The sequence below is a fragment of the Phocoena phocoena genome, chromosome X, assembly GCF_963924675.1.
Source record: "Phocoena phocoena chromosome X, mPhoPho1.1, whole genome shotgun sequence".
NCBI lineage: Eukaryota > Metazoa > Chordata > Mammalia > Artiodactyla > Phocoenidae > Phocoena > Phocoena phocoena.
In genome coordinates this window covers 44,787,100-44,803,703 of record NC_089240.1, presented here as the reverse complement: position 1 = coordinate 44,803,703, position 16,604 = coordinate 44,787,100, and positions in this window count along the sequence as shown.

Here is a 16,604-nt window from a genome sequence, read left to right as displayed (position 1 = left end):
TCGATCCTTGCATAGGCGGGTCAAGTCCAACACCACAGATGAAGAAAAACCCTGGGGGAGTGCAAGTGATGCCTCCCAGAGTGATCTCACTGATAGACTCATCATTTGGAAGTTTTGTTAACAATGTATTAAACCCTGGATCTTTCCTCTTGCAGGCTTTCCAAAAGCCAGCTCTATGGTACTTGACATAGGGGAGTTACTGGCACAAGTTACTCGTGTTTTCCTCTGCAAGACATTTGTTAATTAAGGAAGGGTTGGAGCAGATGGGGAGTCCTAGGGTAAATTGCGTCTGGGCTCTAAGGACCGAGGATAGTGCCAGACAAGGAATCAACACCTTAATATGTTGAAGAATTTGAATCTGAAACCTTAAGCCAGAGGCTGGTCGATCTGAGTACAGGAATTATGAGGGGCCTTATCGGTTTTGTATTGGTGGAGGAATTTGATGACAGATCCAACAACAGGTTAAATTGAGGCTAGTAGCTATACTTTGGGAACATTTTGCTAACGAATTTTCCTTCCATCTCAAACACTGAGGCAAAAGTACAGCTAGAAGTAAAACAATGACTTTCAATTTTGATAGAGAGACAGACATTTGGCAAACAGTACAATTGAACTTGTAGGATGGGTCTTACAGGCCTGGTCTGGACTCTTGGGTTAGCTATCTGCTACTGTTGCTGTCTTCTTCTCCACCCATCTTGATGATGCTTGTTAGTTGAAGCCAGGTGTGAAAAGCAGGGATCGAAGTCCATTCAGGTGGAGGGGCCTTTTTAAAATGAGAGATGTTGGAAAAAATAAAATAAAATAAAATGAGAGATGTGAATCCATGAATTTATGTGCATGGATTTGTTAATAATGCCTGATAAGGTCCTTTGCATCATGGTTGCAAAGAACCTTTTATTTGACGTCCTATCCAATTCAGAAAATTTCTAGATTGTAATCCATGAGCCTTAGGGTTTGCATCTCCTGAGAGCTCAATATAAAAGGAATTAACTGCCAATTTTTAAAAAGTGCCTCAATAAGACCCTGATAATAATGTAATACAATTTCCCTTGAACCATCATGGGTGAAAGTTTCCAAAAATATCGCTCTCCCCATAAGACCATTTCCTCAGGTTCCCAATGAGTTAAAGAATATACATGTTGGAGCAACCACAATTATGCTCCAACAGACACTGTAGGATTTTTTTCTTTAAATCACGTCCAAACCATATTTGTGTGGTGGGGTTAAAATTCTCCCTTTTTGTTGCCATATCAGTTTCTCTTCTTTAGTGGCGGTTTCTTGAGACTGTAGAAGGACATCTTTCACTGGGTTAGCAGGGTTTATGGAGAGCAGTGGACATCCTCGAGGCTGGACAGGGTGAGTATTTAAAGCTGCCTGTTTGGTTGCAGCATCAGCAAGCTGATTTCCTTTAGCTTCCATAGTGTCAGATTTGGAATGCCTTGGTGTTTAAATAATTGCTGAATGTTTTGGCAGCTGTATAACAATGAATAACTCTTCAACCTGTTTTCCATTTTTTAAAATAAGTTGTCCTGGAGAGGTCAAAAACCTCATGTTTTTCCCTAGAGCATTCCAAAGTTGTGTGCCACTCCAAAAGCATAGCGATTGTCAGTAAAAATATGTGTTACCTCTGCTTTAGCTAGTTGATAAGCTCAGGTAAAGGCAATTAATTGGGCTTGTCGTGCTGAGGTTGTTTCTGGTAAATAAGAGCTTTCAATTATGTCCACTGTGGGCATTATTGCATATCCACCTCGGTAGTGTCCCTGCTCATCCTTTACTTAGGACCCATCTGTAAATTAAATTAGATCAACATTGTCCATAGGAGCTTCTTGGAAATCATTCCTGGGTGCAAGAAGATAATCAGTTAACAAAGTGCAGTCCCGGTTGTTTTCTTCCTGTGGTGCTGGAAGCAAAGTTGCAGGGTTAAGGTTATTATATCAAACCAACTTACTATTAGGTGCAGAAAGCAAAACTACTTCAGAAGGAGTTAGTTGGCTTACAGAATGGTGCTGAGTGTGGTGAGAGTTTAGAAGAGACTCAGCTGAGTGTGGGACACAATTAGCTAAAGTAGGGACTTCCCTGGTGGTCCAGCGGTTAAAACTCCGTGTACCCAATGCAGGGGGCCCAGGTTCGATCCCTGGTCAGGAAACTAGATCCTGACGTGCCGCAACTAAGACCCGGCGCAGCCCAAAAAGAAAAACTTTTTTTTTTTTTTTTTAAAGGAGACCCTCTTCAGTAACCTTACATAAGAGAGCTGTTGCTGAAATAGACCTCATACAAGGTGGAAGTCCATTTGCTCCCGAGTCTAATTTAGTTTTGGAGCATAAAGGCTAGTCATCTACAAGCATTTCTGCAAAAGCGTCAGAGTAGGACAATAACTGTCTATAAATAACAAAAGACTTAAAATCATGGTTAAAGACCTGATTACAATGCAACTGTCAAGGAAATTTGGCTATTTCTGTGACATACAACATCTTAAAATAACGACTAGAATTATGACTGACAACATAAAAATTTTAAGAACTTCATGTAATTTCTCGAACATTTATGTTAAGAATACTTACCCATGCAACATAACCTAAGAATGATTATCATTACTCATTTGATAATGTTTCCCATGTTTAGAATTTAACATACCAAATTAGCCTAATTAATTTAATATCTGCCTTTGACGTGTTCAGGGGACCTCTGAAGCATCACAAAGTTAGCTAGAGGTCAAAAGAACTTCATTTGGCATTTGATTTGAGGAAGTTTGTCAAAGACATCAGAAGGTTTTAAACATCTGTCCAAGTAGGATCATAAGTTACCATGAAACAATACTTATTCATTTAACCAAAATGACAGCAAAAGATTTCCAAGGCAATTACAGAAAGTTACAACAGCTTACTTAAGAGATAAAGAACCTTTACAAGCTGTTGTCAAAAGCAAATCAATGCGGCTTCCCTGGTGGTGCAGTGGTTGAGAGTCCGCCTGCCGATGCGGGGGACGCGGGTTCGTGCCCCCACATGCCGCGGAGCGGCTGCGCCCGTGGGCCATGGCCGCTGGGCCTGCGCGTCCGGAGCCTGTGCTCCGCAAGGGGAGAGACCGCGGCGGTGAGAGGCCCGCGTACCGCAAAAAGAAAAACAAAAACAGATCAATGTTTCAAGAAAACTTTGTCCCCTTAACAGAGAAAACGCCAAATTCTAGTTTTGCACCATTTGACCTTTCATATTAGAATTCATTCATTTAATTAAATTAAATCTAATCTTAGTCAGTCTTGGCCATTCATAGAACTCTTTACTCAGGGTTCCTTTTTAAACACTAATTTCTAAAACTATACACCACTTCATAGTTCAGTCTTCCAATAAGCATCAAATATATTTATTAACAGTCTCAAATGTATTTAGTCTCTCTGTAATAAGCGGTCAAAACAGGTAAACATAGACTTCTTTAGCAATTAATGTTTCAGAATTTATCTTATTAAGAATGACATAGACATTCAATGAATTTCCATCATTTAACTTAATGTAGCAGAACTCTGAAGCTTCAAGTTACCAAAAAACTGGAGAAACTGTCTTTAGGTAGACATACCATAAAACTAATTATTCTTAAAGAGTTCACCCCAAAATTTTATCCCATTTATCTCTTTTTCATTACTTATGAAAATATCATCAGACCAAGTTAATTTTCTTTTTTTTTTTGATAATTATTTTTTATTGGAGTTTAGTTGCTTTACAATGTTGTGTCAGTGTCTGCTGTACAGCAAAGTGAATCAGCTATACATATACACATATCCCCTCTTTCCTGGATTTCCTTCCCATTTAGGTCACCACAGAGCATGGAGTAGAGTTCCCTGAGCTATACAGTAGGTTCTCATTAGTCATCTATTTTGTACGTAGTATCAATACTGTACGTATGTCAATCCCAATCTCCCAATTCATCCCACCGCCCCCTTTCTCCCCTTGGTGTCCATATGGCTGTTCTCTACGTCTGTGTCTCTATTTCTGTTTTGCTAATAAGATCATCTATACCATTTTTCTAGATTCCACATGTATGCGTTAATATATGATATTTGTTTTTCTCTTTCTGGCTTAACTTCACTCTGTATGACAGTCTCTAGGTCCATCCACGTCTCTACAAATAACCCAATTTCGTTCCTTTTTATGGCTGAGGAATATTCCATTGCATATATGTACCACAACTTCTTTATACATTCTTCCATTCGTGGACATTTAGGTTGCTTCCATGTCCTGGCTATTGTAAATAGTGCTACAATGAACACTGGGGTGTATGTGTCTTTTTGAACTATGGCTTTCTCTGGGTATATGCCCAGGAGTGGGACTGCTGGGTCATATGGTAGTTCTATTTTTAGTTTTTTAAGGAACCTCCATACTGTTCTCCATAGTGGCTGTATCAATTTACATTCCCGCCAACAGTGCCAAGTTAATTTTCTTTTTGACACATTTTATAACAGAGAGAACATAACTTTCTTGACTTGCAGTAAACCTAGGTACAATAAAAGTATCATACTTAATGCTGATGACTCTAAAGACATGTTTGTATTAATCAAACCATCAACTTGAACTTGTTTCATTTGTTAAAAATTAATCCTAGATCACGTGATATTTTAAAATTGAGGCTACTTTAAGTTCCATCTAGAAATATTTGATTTGTAAGTCCTTACTTCTAAGTCAAATAAATAGAGCTCATTTACAAATTAATTTTGATAATAGCATCCGGAAATAGAGACATATCATATTTATAACATACACAACAGACATACATAGATCTAGGTAGGCAAAGACAGAGATCTCATAGTTTTCCTGCTTGAGTTGAAAAAGGCCTTTTCCCTCCTTTCTTTTCTTTTTCAGTTTTAAGTTCTACTAATTAAGCCAAGGCTGTAGTGTTGGGCAATGTGAGCTGTGCTTTATAACTTCAAAGTTTCCCTAGAAATACTTTTGGTTCTCTCAGTGGCAGAATTTTGAAAGGATGTTTTCTCAAGTCAGCTTTCTCTACAGTTTGGGAGTGTCAAAAGAGCTCCATCCTGGCCATTTAAGAGTTAAGATAAGTACTTGCAAATATTGGCTTCATTCCAATTGTACACAAAGCCAGCCAAGTTCCAGTGGGTGGCTGTCCATCATGGAGCTGTTTGGTCTTTGAGGCACGATTTCCCATTACTAATTCGGTAGCCTAATTCAGATATGATCTGCACAATTGTCTGAGGGCACTGTTATGGATCGAATGTGTGCTGCTTCTGAGTCTAGCTCCCTAAGGAGTTACCTGCCCTTGGGTTGGTTTGACTCTCTCATGTGTCTAGGTTTTTCCACCTAATAGTTTAAAACAGCCCTGGGTGCTGAGGCTCTAGGTGATCAGCCCATTGTGCACCCCTGGCCAGCAGAATTTACTTATTGGTTGTAGTGGGATCCCCTGTGGGACTGCAGCACTTTACAAGGATTGATCCTCAGACACTTCTGCTAGGTTCTCAGTCACCTGAGAATACCATGTGACCAGAAGGAGCCAATGTCCCTTTTCTTCAGAGCTGAGCAGGCTAAGTCTCCCATTTCACTAGCAAACAAACAGTTTGTTCAGACCATATACACATAATCTTTCTAGTTTAAGACAATTTTTTAAAAAAGGCCAGCTAACCCAAGTCACTCCAAAGTTCCCCTTAGCTCCCTGCCTAGGACCTTCCCCCTAGATCCTTGCCTAGGAAAGGTACTGGTACCCCCTCAGGACTCCAAGTCCCATGAAAAACAGCTTGAGGATACTTCAGGATGTCATTTTAAAAGCAATGATGTTCAGCTATCAGGAGAACTCACCAAAACACCTGAGGAATCCTGAGAAACTGGTGGGGCTCAAAGGGCCCAAGCTGGTACCAAGTGCCGGTTCAGGGTCGACTACAGGTGTCCTCTGCTGGGTGTCTCTCATATCCTGCCGACTACGCCAAGAAAGTGTGAATGAAAATTCAATTAGCAATCAAGTTAAGAAGAAAAGGGGATGCTTCTCTGAGCCACACTGAGGAACATAACATGGCAGACGGATGCTCCAAAAACTCTGAGAACTGTTCTGCCCATTAGAAGTCGAAGGCACAGTCATATACATTTTCGAGACAAAGGATCATACATGAAAATGACATACTGACACAGAAAGACTTTTACAGAAAGTTCACCAAAGATTCACAGTCCCATAGACACGGATGAAGGGAGCAGCAAGTCACAATGACTCCCTACAGAGTTGGGAAGGAACTCTATTCCTTTAAGAAGTTACATCAGAGTGCACACTGCACATTAGGGAGAGAGGGAGGAGGCCCAAAGGGACATAGAGAATTTTATGTTTAAACTTTTGTGCTGCCTTAAAATATGAATTTTATTTCATCAATTTAGCCTATCTTCATTAAATAAATTTGGAAGATTTCTGTCTTTGTTTCTAGCATCTAAAGCAACTCAACAAGGCTTAGGAATTTGTGATTTCTGAAAAGAATTGGATGATTGTATTCATCTCTCCTTGTACTTTCCTCAGTAAATTTGGTTCACAAACCTAGTTGGGGAAAAAACCCACCATTTTCTGATGAAGCTGTGACTCTTCAAGAATGTGCATGCTGGGGAGTGCAGGCAGAGAAGTATACAGGCAAGAACATGGATGCTGACAATCAGACAGACTTGAGAGATTGTCCCAGAGCCACCATTAATTAGTGCACGACTTTCAGCAAGTTACTTAATCTCTTTTAGCGTGTTTCTTCGTTCACAAAATGAGAACATAGCCCCTCTCTTTCATTGTTTCCCCAACGCTTAGCAGAGGGCAAGAGGGCAAATTTCACATTGTTACCTCAGCCAATTAGTGTGCAAACCTGCTGTGATCGTGAGTGACACACACATGTTAATTAACAAATAATGACAATTGATATCAACAAGCAAGAGATAATATATGCTTTAAGAACTGTATGTATTTGAGAGCATTTATTCAATCTTCTTGAAATCATGCTTACAACCATGAAACAGGTTTTCATGGTGAAGATCTGAGAAAGATGCCCTGGTTTCTGTGGCTGGGTGAGAGAAAGGGTAATCACTGTCAGAGTACCCCCAGAGCCTTTTCCTTGACAAGGCCTACTTTCCATGGAAAATATTTTGCTAGAGCCTGATCCTAAGTGGAGGAAGGGTATTCCTTCCCCTCTAGTACCCTCTAGCATTCTTGTCTCACCTAAGGGAAATAGAGCAGTCAATAGAGGTCAAGGCTTCCAGGAAATTATTTGGGAATACTGCATACAGCCAGGGTAAGGATAGAAGGCATGAGGAGAAGGTAATGCCACTGGAGAAACACCTGTGAAGGTTGCAGCCCAAAGACACAGTCCCTCTAAAAGACTGACATTTAATGATGAAGCTATAGAATTGCCTCCCTCCTCCACCCCTTGCCACCACACTGTTGGGGCTGCAGAGAAATAACTGCAGATTTTAGATGCAACCACTGCGAAAACACTGATTCTCTCTGAGCAGGACTGTTTTGGGAAGCCTAACTTCAAGCAGGGGGACCGAAATAAGGACACTACAGGAACTGGAAGCCTCCAGCACTTATATTAGAGCAAGCATAAAACACAATCCAGCCCCGAGCCAGATTAACAGAAATGTTCACTCCAAATGCCTATTTACATCAGGTCCTATTACCCAAAAGAAACTGTCTGGCTTTCAACCAAAAAATTACAAAGCATGCCAAAAATCAAGAGAATTAAGAGACAGAGGTAACAGTAGAACCAAACTCTGATATGACACACATGTTGGAATTGTCAAACAGGGGATTTAAAATAAGTATGGTTAATATATTAAGGGCTCCGATGGAAAAATAGACAACATGCAAAAGCAGATGAGTAATGTAAGCAGAGAGATGGAAATTCTAAGATCGAATTAAGAGGAAATACTAGAAAGTAAAAACACACTAACAGTAATGAGGGGCTCATCAGTAGACTCAGCACAACCAAGGAAAGAATCCATGAGCTTGAAAATGGGTCATATGTCAATAAAACTTTCCAAATGGAATTGCAAAGAGAAGAAAAACAGAAAAAAGAAAAAAGTAACTGAACATACTGCCATGTGAAATTAGAAAAAGTTTGACACATTAATTCGAATACCAAAAAGAGAAAGAAGATAAAGATAACAGAGAAGAAGGAATATTGGAAGCAGTAAGGGCCAAGAAATGCCAAAATAAATGACAGACACCAAACCACAGATTGAAGACTCTCAGTGAACACCGAGCAGTAGGTATACTAAACACACACACACACACACACACACACACACACACACACACACACACACTCCTAGACATGTTACATTCAAACTGTATCAAACTAAGACTAAGCAAAATATTGAAAGAATAAGCTAAAGGATAAAAACACCATACCCATGGAGGAATCTGGATGAGAACAACAGCCAGCTTCTCATCAGAACCCATGCAAAGAAGAGTAGAGTGAATTATTTCAAGTGTTGATTGAAAAGGAAAACCACCTACCCAGAATTCTATTTCCAGCAAACTTATCATTCAAAAGTGAAGAAGAAATAAAGACTTTCTCAGACAAAACAAACAAAAAAACGTTGAGCAAATTAATCTCCAGGAAACCTGCCTTGCAAAAATGTTGAGAGATGTTCTTCAGGCAGAAGGGAAATAATATAGGTCAGAAACTTGGATCTACCTAAAGAAAGGAAGAGAGTCAGTGAAGCAAAATGGAGGTATTAAAAATAAGACCTTTTATGTTTCTTATTCTTGTGTCATCTAAAAGATCACTGTTTTCTAAAACATGATTGTAACAATGTATTGGGGGATTATAGCATATGGGTAAGTGAAATGATGGACAGAATGTTTGGGAGGAATTGGGAATACTCTTGTTACAAGGTACCTGAAATACACATACACATGAAGCCCTATGGTGTTATTTGAAGGTGGGCTTAGATCAGTAAAAGTGCATACTGGAACACTAGGGCAAGCATAAAAACAGCTTAAGAAGCAGTATAAGCAATATGCTAAGAGAGGGGATAATGGAATCATGCAAAAAGCACAATTAAATCCAGAGAAAGCAGAAAAAGAGGGGCCAAAAGGAGACAAAGAAAAAATGGAGTGAACAGAAAATAAAAGTTGCAAATATGGTTGATAGTAACTCAATTATATTAATAATCACTTTAAAGAAAGTGATCTAAGCATACCCATGAAAGACACCAATTTTCAGTGTGGACAAAAGGAAAATCCAACTATATGCTATGTACAAGAACCTCACATTCAACATAAAGGCTCAGCTTGGAAGTAAAGACTTGGAGAAAGGTTTACCATGCTAACACCAACCCAAAGAAAGATGCAGTAGGTGGATAAATTTTAGACAAAGCGCACATCAGAAACAGGAAACTTTCCAGAGGTAAAGAGGGGCGCTACATAATAATTAAGGGGTCAGTTCTCCAAGAGGATGTAACGATCCTAAATATGTCAGCTCCTAACAGCACAGCATCAAAATATATCAGGAAAACCCTGATAGAAGTTCAAGAAGAAATACATAAATCCCCGATTGTAGTGGGAGATTTCAACACCCTTCTCTCAGTAATTGGTAAATCAAGCAGGCAGGCAATCAGAAAAAATACTTGATAACTTGAACAGCGTTCTCCACTGATTCAGTCTACATGACTTGCTTTTGCAATTAAAAAAAATTTTATTCCTGTTTCAAAGTTAAATCCAAGACACATTGACTTCATAGGAAATCCACTGAGAAACGTTTTTCTAGGCTGAACACCTGTTTTGCCCTAGTCTTCCCCAACAGAACATGTACATGTTAATTACTTTCATTTTACAATCACTGCTTTCCCACCACTACGAGTTATACCAAGATCACCTAAACTGTGGTGTTCTGAATGTCATATCCTAATTTCACTAACTGCCAGAGATTTTCTGGGATAAACTGTCACTTGGATTCTTTGGCTACTTTTGAAGATGAAGTCCAAAGAACTCTTAAATGATTCTCCTTTGGGGAGATTCATTTATAGGCGTTAGCAACGAGCACCTGGGGCTGTGCTAATCCCATCTGGCATCACTGGGAGGTAACCTGTAAAACCAAAGAAGAATCATTTGATGCAACAGCCAACTAAGTGACTCAAAACTGAAGGTTAAATTTAAAGAAAAAGCTAATTTAGAGGGAATGAAAGGCAATCCCAAAGGCACTCATTCAATCATTAGGCCTGTGTGTGTGAAAGGCACAATCATCGATCTACTTGACTTTTTTTTTTTTTAATAGGATACTCCACCCAACAACAGCAGAATCCATAGCCTCTCAAACTCACAGGGGATATTCACAAACATAGGCCATATCTGTGGACAGAAAACACACCTTTACCAATATAAAGGAAAAAGAGTCACGCAAAGTATGTTCTCACACCACAATGGCATTAAGCTGGAAATCCATAACAGAAAAATAGATGGATAATCCATGTATGTTTGGAAATTAAACAAAGCACTTCTAATTAACACATGGATGAAATCAGAAGGCGCCAGAGAAACTTAGAGACATTTTGAACTAAATTAAAATGAAAACAAAACTTATCAAAAATATTTTGATGCAGCAATAGCATTGTTAGAGGAGGAAAATGAAACATAGAGCATAAATTCATGTATTGGAGAAGAAGAAACAACTAAAATCAGTAACTTGAGCATTCACCATAGGAAAGCAGGAAAGGAGACCAATTTAGACCTAAAGTAAACAGGAGAAAATAAATAATAAAAATTAGAGCAAAAATCAAGGAAAGTGTAATCTGGAAAACCATAGCAAAAAGTAATGACATCAAAAGTTGGTTCTTTGAAAGGATCAATTAAGAAAGGTAAACCTCTATCTAGCAAAGAGAGAGGAAAAAAAAAAAGAGAGAGAAGACACAACTAACCGATATCTGAATTGAAAGAAGGGATATCACTACTGATCTCATGGGCACTAAAAATATAATAAAGGAATGCCACTAATAACTCTATGCCTGCAAATTTGATACATTAGATGAAATGACCAGACTCCTTGGAAGACACGAACTACCAAAACTCACAGAGAAAAATAGATAACCTGAATAGTTGTATATTTATGCACTGGGCCCAGACTTTTTTCCCTGGCGAATTCTAAACAAACATTTAAAGAAGACATATTACCAATTTGCCACCTTCTCTTCAAGAAAATAGAAGTAGAAGAATGCTTCCTAACTCATTCTTTGAGGTCTGCATTCCTCTACTAGCAAGGCAGGCAAAGACATTGCAAGGAAGGAAAACTACAGACCAGTATCTCTCATGAACATTGACACAAAATTCCTCAGCAACATATTAGCAAATTGAATCCGACAATGTATAAAAAGAATTATCAAAAACCATCAAATGTGAAATCTTTCAGGCATACAAGACCCCTTCAACATTAGAAAATTAATCAGTGCAGTTTGCCACGTCAGCAGGCTAAAGTAGAAACATCATATGATCATATCAACTGATGCAGAGAGCATTTGATATCATTCAACAGCATTCAGGTTAAAAACTCAGTAAACTAGCAAGAGAGGGGAACTTCTTCAACCTGATAAAGAAGATCTATGAAAAACCTACAGGTAACATAATACTTAAGGGTGAGAGACTGGACGCTTTCCCCCTACAATATGTCTGTGGTCATCACTCCTATTCAACACGTAATGGAATCTCACTTTGATTAATAAGAAAAGAAAAAGAAATTAAAGAAATAGAGATAGGAAATATTGTAATAAAAAGATCTTTGTTTGCCAAGGACATGATTAGTTATGTAGAGAACTCCAAAAAATCTACAAAATTACTGTTGAATTAACAAGGGAGTTTAGCAGGCCCACAGGATCCAAGGTCAACATACACAAAAAGATTGCTTACCTATATATGAGCACTGAACAACTAGAATTTGATATTTTTTCAAATTATCTTTTAAAAGAGCAATCTACATACGAAGCACTTAAGTATAAATATAACAAATATGTCCAGGAATTGTTTGTGGAAAACCACAAAGAGTGATGAAAGAAATCAAAGAAGACCTTACTAAAAAGAGTGATATTTCTCTTTTGCATACATGGACTGGAAGGTTCGTAGTTGTTAAGATTTCAATTCTTCCCAGACTTATCTATAGAAACAACAGAATACCAATCAAAATTGCATCAAGCTCTTTGTAGATATAGACATACTGACTCTCAAATTTATATTGAAGACCAAAGACTTTAGAATAGACAAAGCAATTCCGAGAAGAAAAGCAAAGTTACAGGACTCTTATTATCTGATTTCAAGACTTACTATAAAGATATAGCAATCAAGACAGGGTGCTGTTGGCAAAGAAGAGACCCAGAGTTCCGTGCAACAGAATAACAGCCTTAGTCATAGATTGCACAGATATTACTCAATTGAACTTGAGAAAGGCACAAGCACAATTTGATAGAGAAAGAACATTCTTTTCAATGAATGGTGCTGGAACAATTCAAAGACCAAGGTCAAAAAATTTAACCTAAAAAAAAATGTTAACCTATATGTATATACACACATGTATATATATAACCGAATCACTTGGCTGTACACCTGAAACTAACACAATCTTGTAAATCAACCATAGTTCAATTAAAAAAAATTAACCTACACACAGACCTTACACATTTACAAAAACTTAACTCAAAACGGACCAAAGTCCTACATGTAAAATTCAAAATATAAAACGTCTGGAAAAAAACATAGGAGGAAATCAACATGTCTTTGTGTTTTCTGATGAGCTTTTAGACAGAACACCAAAAGCGGAATCCATATCAGAAAAAAAGGATTAGTTGGACTTTATTAAAAATAAAATGTGTGTTCTACAAAAGAGAATGTTAAGAAATGAAAGACAAACCAGAGACTGGAAGAAAATTTTTGCAAAACACATGTCTGATAATAGGATTGTATCTAAATATACGAAGACCTGATACAACTCAACAATTAATAGATAACTCAATTATAAATGGGCAAAAGGTCTGAACAGACACCTCACCAATTAAGATATACTAATGGCAAATGAGCATACGACAGGATGCTCAATATAATTTGGCACTTGGGAATTGCAAATTAAAATCATAATGAGATAACACTACACATTATTAGAATGGCTAATATCTGAAAAGCTGACAAAACCAACTGCTGGGGCGCATGCAGAGCAACACCAACAGCCATTCATTTAAGGCTGGAATTCTAAGTCGCACACAGACTTCAGAAGACAGTCTGACAGGTTCTTACCAACTTTACAGAGTTTTACAGTAATATGGTACAGTAATTGTGATATTAAGTATTTGCCTAACGGATTAAAAAACTTATACCCTGTCAAATAAAATACAAATTCAGAATTGGTAAGGAGAAACTTTATTCCAAAGATTATTTTAAGGTAAATGGTGGGGAGAAGGGACTATGTAACAGGGAGAACACTGAGACCACAGGATCAGCAAGCATCTCAAGAGTTAGGCAAAAAAGGTACTTTCTTTTATATGGAGGATACAAAGAACCAGTGTCCGGGAATGGAATGAAGGGGTGGTGTGAACCGATAATGAATCAAAGAGCGTTTCATCCCTCAGGAGGGGTTGTGTGCTGGCTCAGGCTGAGGGTGGGTCAAAGTGCAGAAGCCTAGAGGAAGGACGGAACCTTAAGCACAGTCTGATTAACAAGTACTTTGGTCCTGTTGTCACTTGGACATAAGAAGTACAGCTAATTATTTGTGAGTTGAGGAATGGAAACTTGGAGAGACCCTGTCTGTTGCTATCACAGGTACACGATGTGGGGGTGGGCAGTGAATGTTATCTGAGTCATATGGGACAGGAAGGCTCCTTGTAGTAAGCAGTTTCCTGGAACACAAAGTCTGGACAGATCTCTTAACTTTCACTGTTTTCCAGAATCACAGTGCTTGGGTAAATTCCAACATTGTCAGTCCACACAAAATCCTGCACACTAATGTTTATAGCACCTTTATTCACAATTGCAAAAATGGGGAGCAACAAAGATGTGCATCAATAGCTGAATGAATAAACGATCTTGGTACATCCGTACGGTGGAACATTATTTGGCAAAGAAAGGGATGGCTTTTCAAGCCACAGACAGAAATGGATAAATCTTACATTCATACTGCAAAGTGAAAGTATCCAGACAAAAATGGCTGTATACTGTGTGATCCAATTATCAGATACTGTGCAAAAGGATAAAAACAAAAATGAGTAAACCAATCACAGTGCCTTCCAGGAGTTTGGGAATAGGGACTTGAATAGGACTTGAAAAACACAGGTAATATTTTAAGGCTTTGAAACTATTATGTGTGCCTTATGGACTGAATGTTTGTGTCCTCCCACCATTCATATGTTGAATTCTAACCCTCCAGTGTGATGGTATTTGGAGGTGGGGCCCTTGGGAGTCAATTAGTTTCAGATGAATATGTGGCTCTCATGATGGGATTAGTGTCCTTATAAGAACAGGAGTCCAGACCTCTCTCTCACTCTGTCAAGTGAACATTATAGCTAGGAGGATGCTGCCTTCACGCCGGAAAGAGGGTATTCATCAAGAACTCCACCACAGTGGCACCCTGATATTTGCTTTCCCAGCCTCCAGAATGGTTAGAAATAAATGTCTGTTGTTTAAGCCGTCCAGTCTATGGTATTTTGTTATAGCTGCCTGAGCAGACTAAGACTGTGTGATATTTTAATGGTGGTTACATGACTCTATGCATTTGTCCAAATCCATGGAGACTTACAGCTTACAGAGTAAAGCTTAAGTATCCAAAATTTGAGATCATCATCAAGGTCGGGAATATCAGGATGGAATGCAGAACGTGACAAAAGAAACTAACCATATTTCGAATGTATGAAAAAATTCACTGAAGGTTGTGAGGGAAACAGTGTTGAACAAGTAACCTTGGAAATGAAAGAAACACCACGTTAAAATGATAAAATGACAAGCTACGTACTCAGAGAAAATATTTTCAAACCCCATATCTTACAAAGAATTAGTAGTGGAATATACAAAAACTCTCTAAACTCAACAATAAAAATAACATGGAAAAGAATAAAATACTTAGAAATAAACTTAACCAAGGAGGTGAAAGTTTTATACACTGAAACCTACAAAAGAAAATGCTGAAAGGAGTTTAAAAAGACATAAATAAATGGAAAGAGATACCATGTTCATGGATTTGAAGACTTAATCATGTTAAGGTGTCAATAGTGCCCAAAGCATTCTATAAATATAACAAATACCTGTCAAAACCCCAGTGACATTTTTTTTTTTGCAGATATAGTCAAATACATTGTAAGAATCGTATGGACTTTCAAGGACTCCCAAATACCCAGAACGGTCCTGAAAAAGATGAGCAAATTTGGAGGATTCACACTTCCTGATTTCAAAATTTACTACGAAGGTACAGTCATCAAAACAGTGTGGTTCTGGCCTAAAGACAGAAATATAGACTAATGGAATAGAAAAAAGATTCAGAAATAAGCCCTTATGTATATAGTCAATTGATGTTTTTGAACAAGGGTGCCAAGGATATTCAACGGGGAAAGGACAATCCCTTCAACAAATGCTTTTGTTGAAACTGGAAATCCACATGCAAAGGAATGAAGGTAAGCCATGTTGTGTATGCATACACTGGATTACTATTTAGCCTTAAAAAAGAAGGCGATTCTGCAATATGTGACATGCCTGAACCTTGAGGGCATTATGCTGGATGAAATAAGCCAGAGCAAAAAGGACAAGCACCGCATGATTCCACTTTTATGAGGTATCTAAAATAGTCACATTCATAGAGTCGAATTGGAATGATGGTTACCAGAGGCTGGGGAAGGGGGAAATAGGAAGTTATCAATCAACAAGAATAAAATTTCAGTTATGTAAAGATCTGCTATACAACATTCTACCTGAGCCAACAGTAAAGTACACTTACAATTGGTCAAGAAGATAGAGCTCACATTATGCGTTCTTAGGATAAAAGTTTCTTTAAAAGGGTTGCACTTCACAAAACAGTCTCACTTGTATTGACAGTAAATGATGACTAAGCATTTGTTCCGTACCTAGTATGTTCTAGGCACTGTGAATTTCATAACCTTCAAAATGTGCTCCCCTCAAGGAGCTCAGAAAAATGGAAGAGATGGTTGAATAAATCGATTATTCCAACAGAACATGGAAAGCACTGCTGTGGAGCATGTAACCCTGCCAGCCCATCAGGACACTCGAGAAGGCTTCCTGAGCAGATGGCATCTGAACTGTCTGGAAAGAGAAATAAAAGTGAGAGCAGTGAAGATCATTTCAGGTGTAGGGAAGAATTGCTTAACCCACAAAACCTGGGTTCTGATTGGAACCTATTCCATGTCAAAGAGGTTTTTCCATTATGGATTTTCTGATGTCAAACAAGATGAGATTTCCAGCTGAAGACCTTTTCACACTCTGCATTCACAGGGGTTTCCTCCACTGATGATGGCGAAGAAGAGGAGATCTCCTCACAAAGCCTTTACCACACGTGTTGCACTCGTAGGGTCCTTTCCCATTATGCATATGCTAATGGTCATTAAGAGCAGAACTCTACCTGACATTTTTTTCCGCATGGGTTACACAAATACGTTTTCTCACCACTA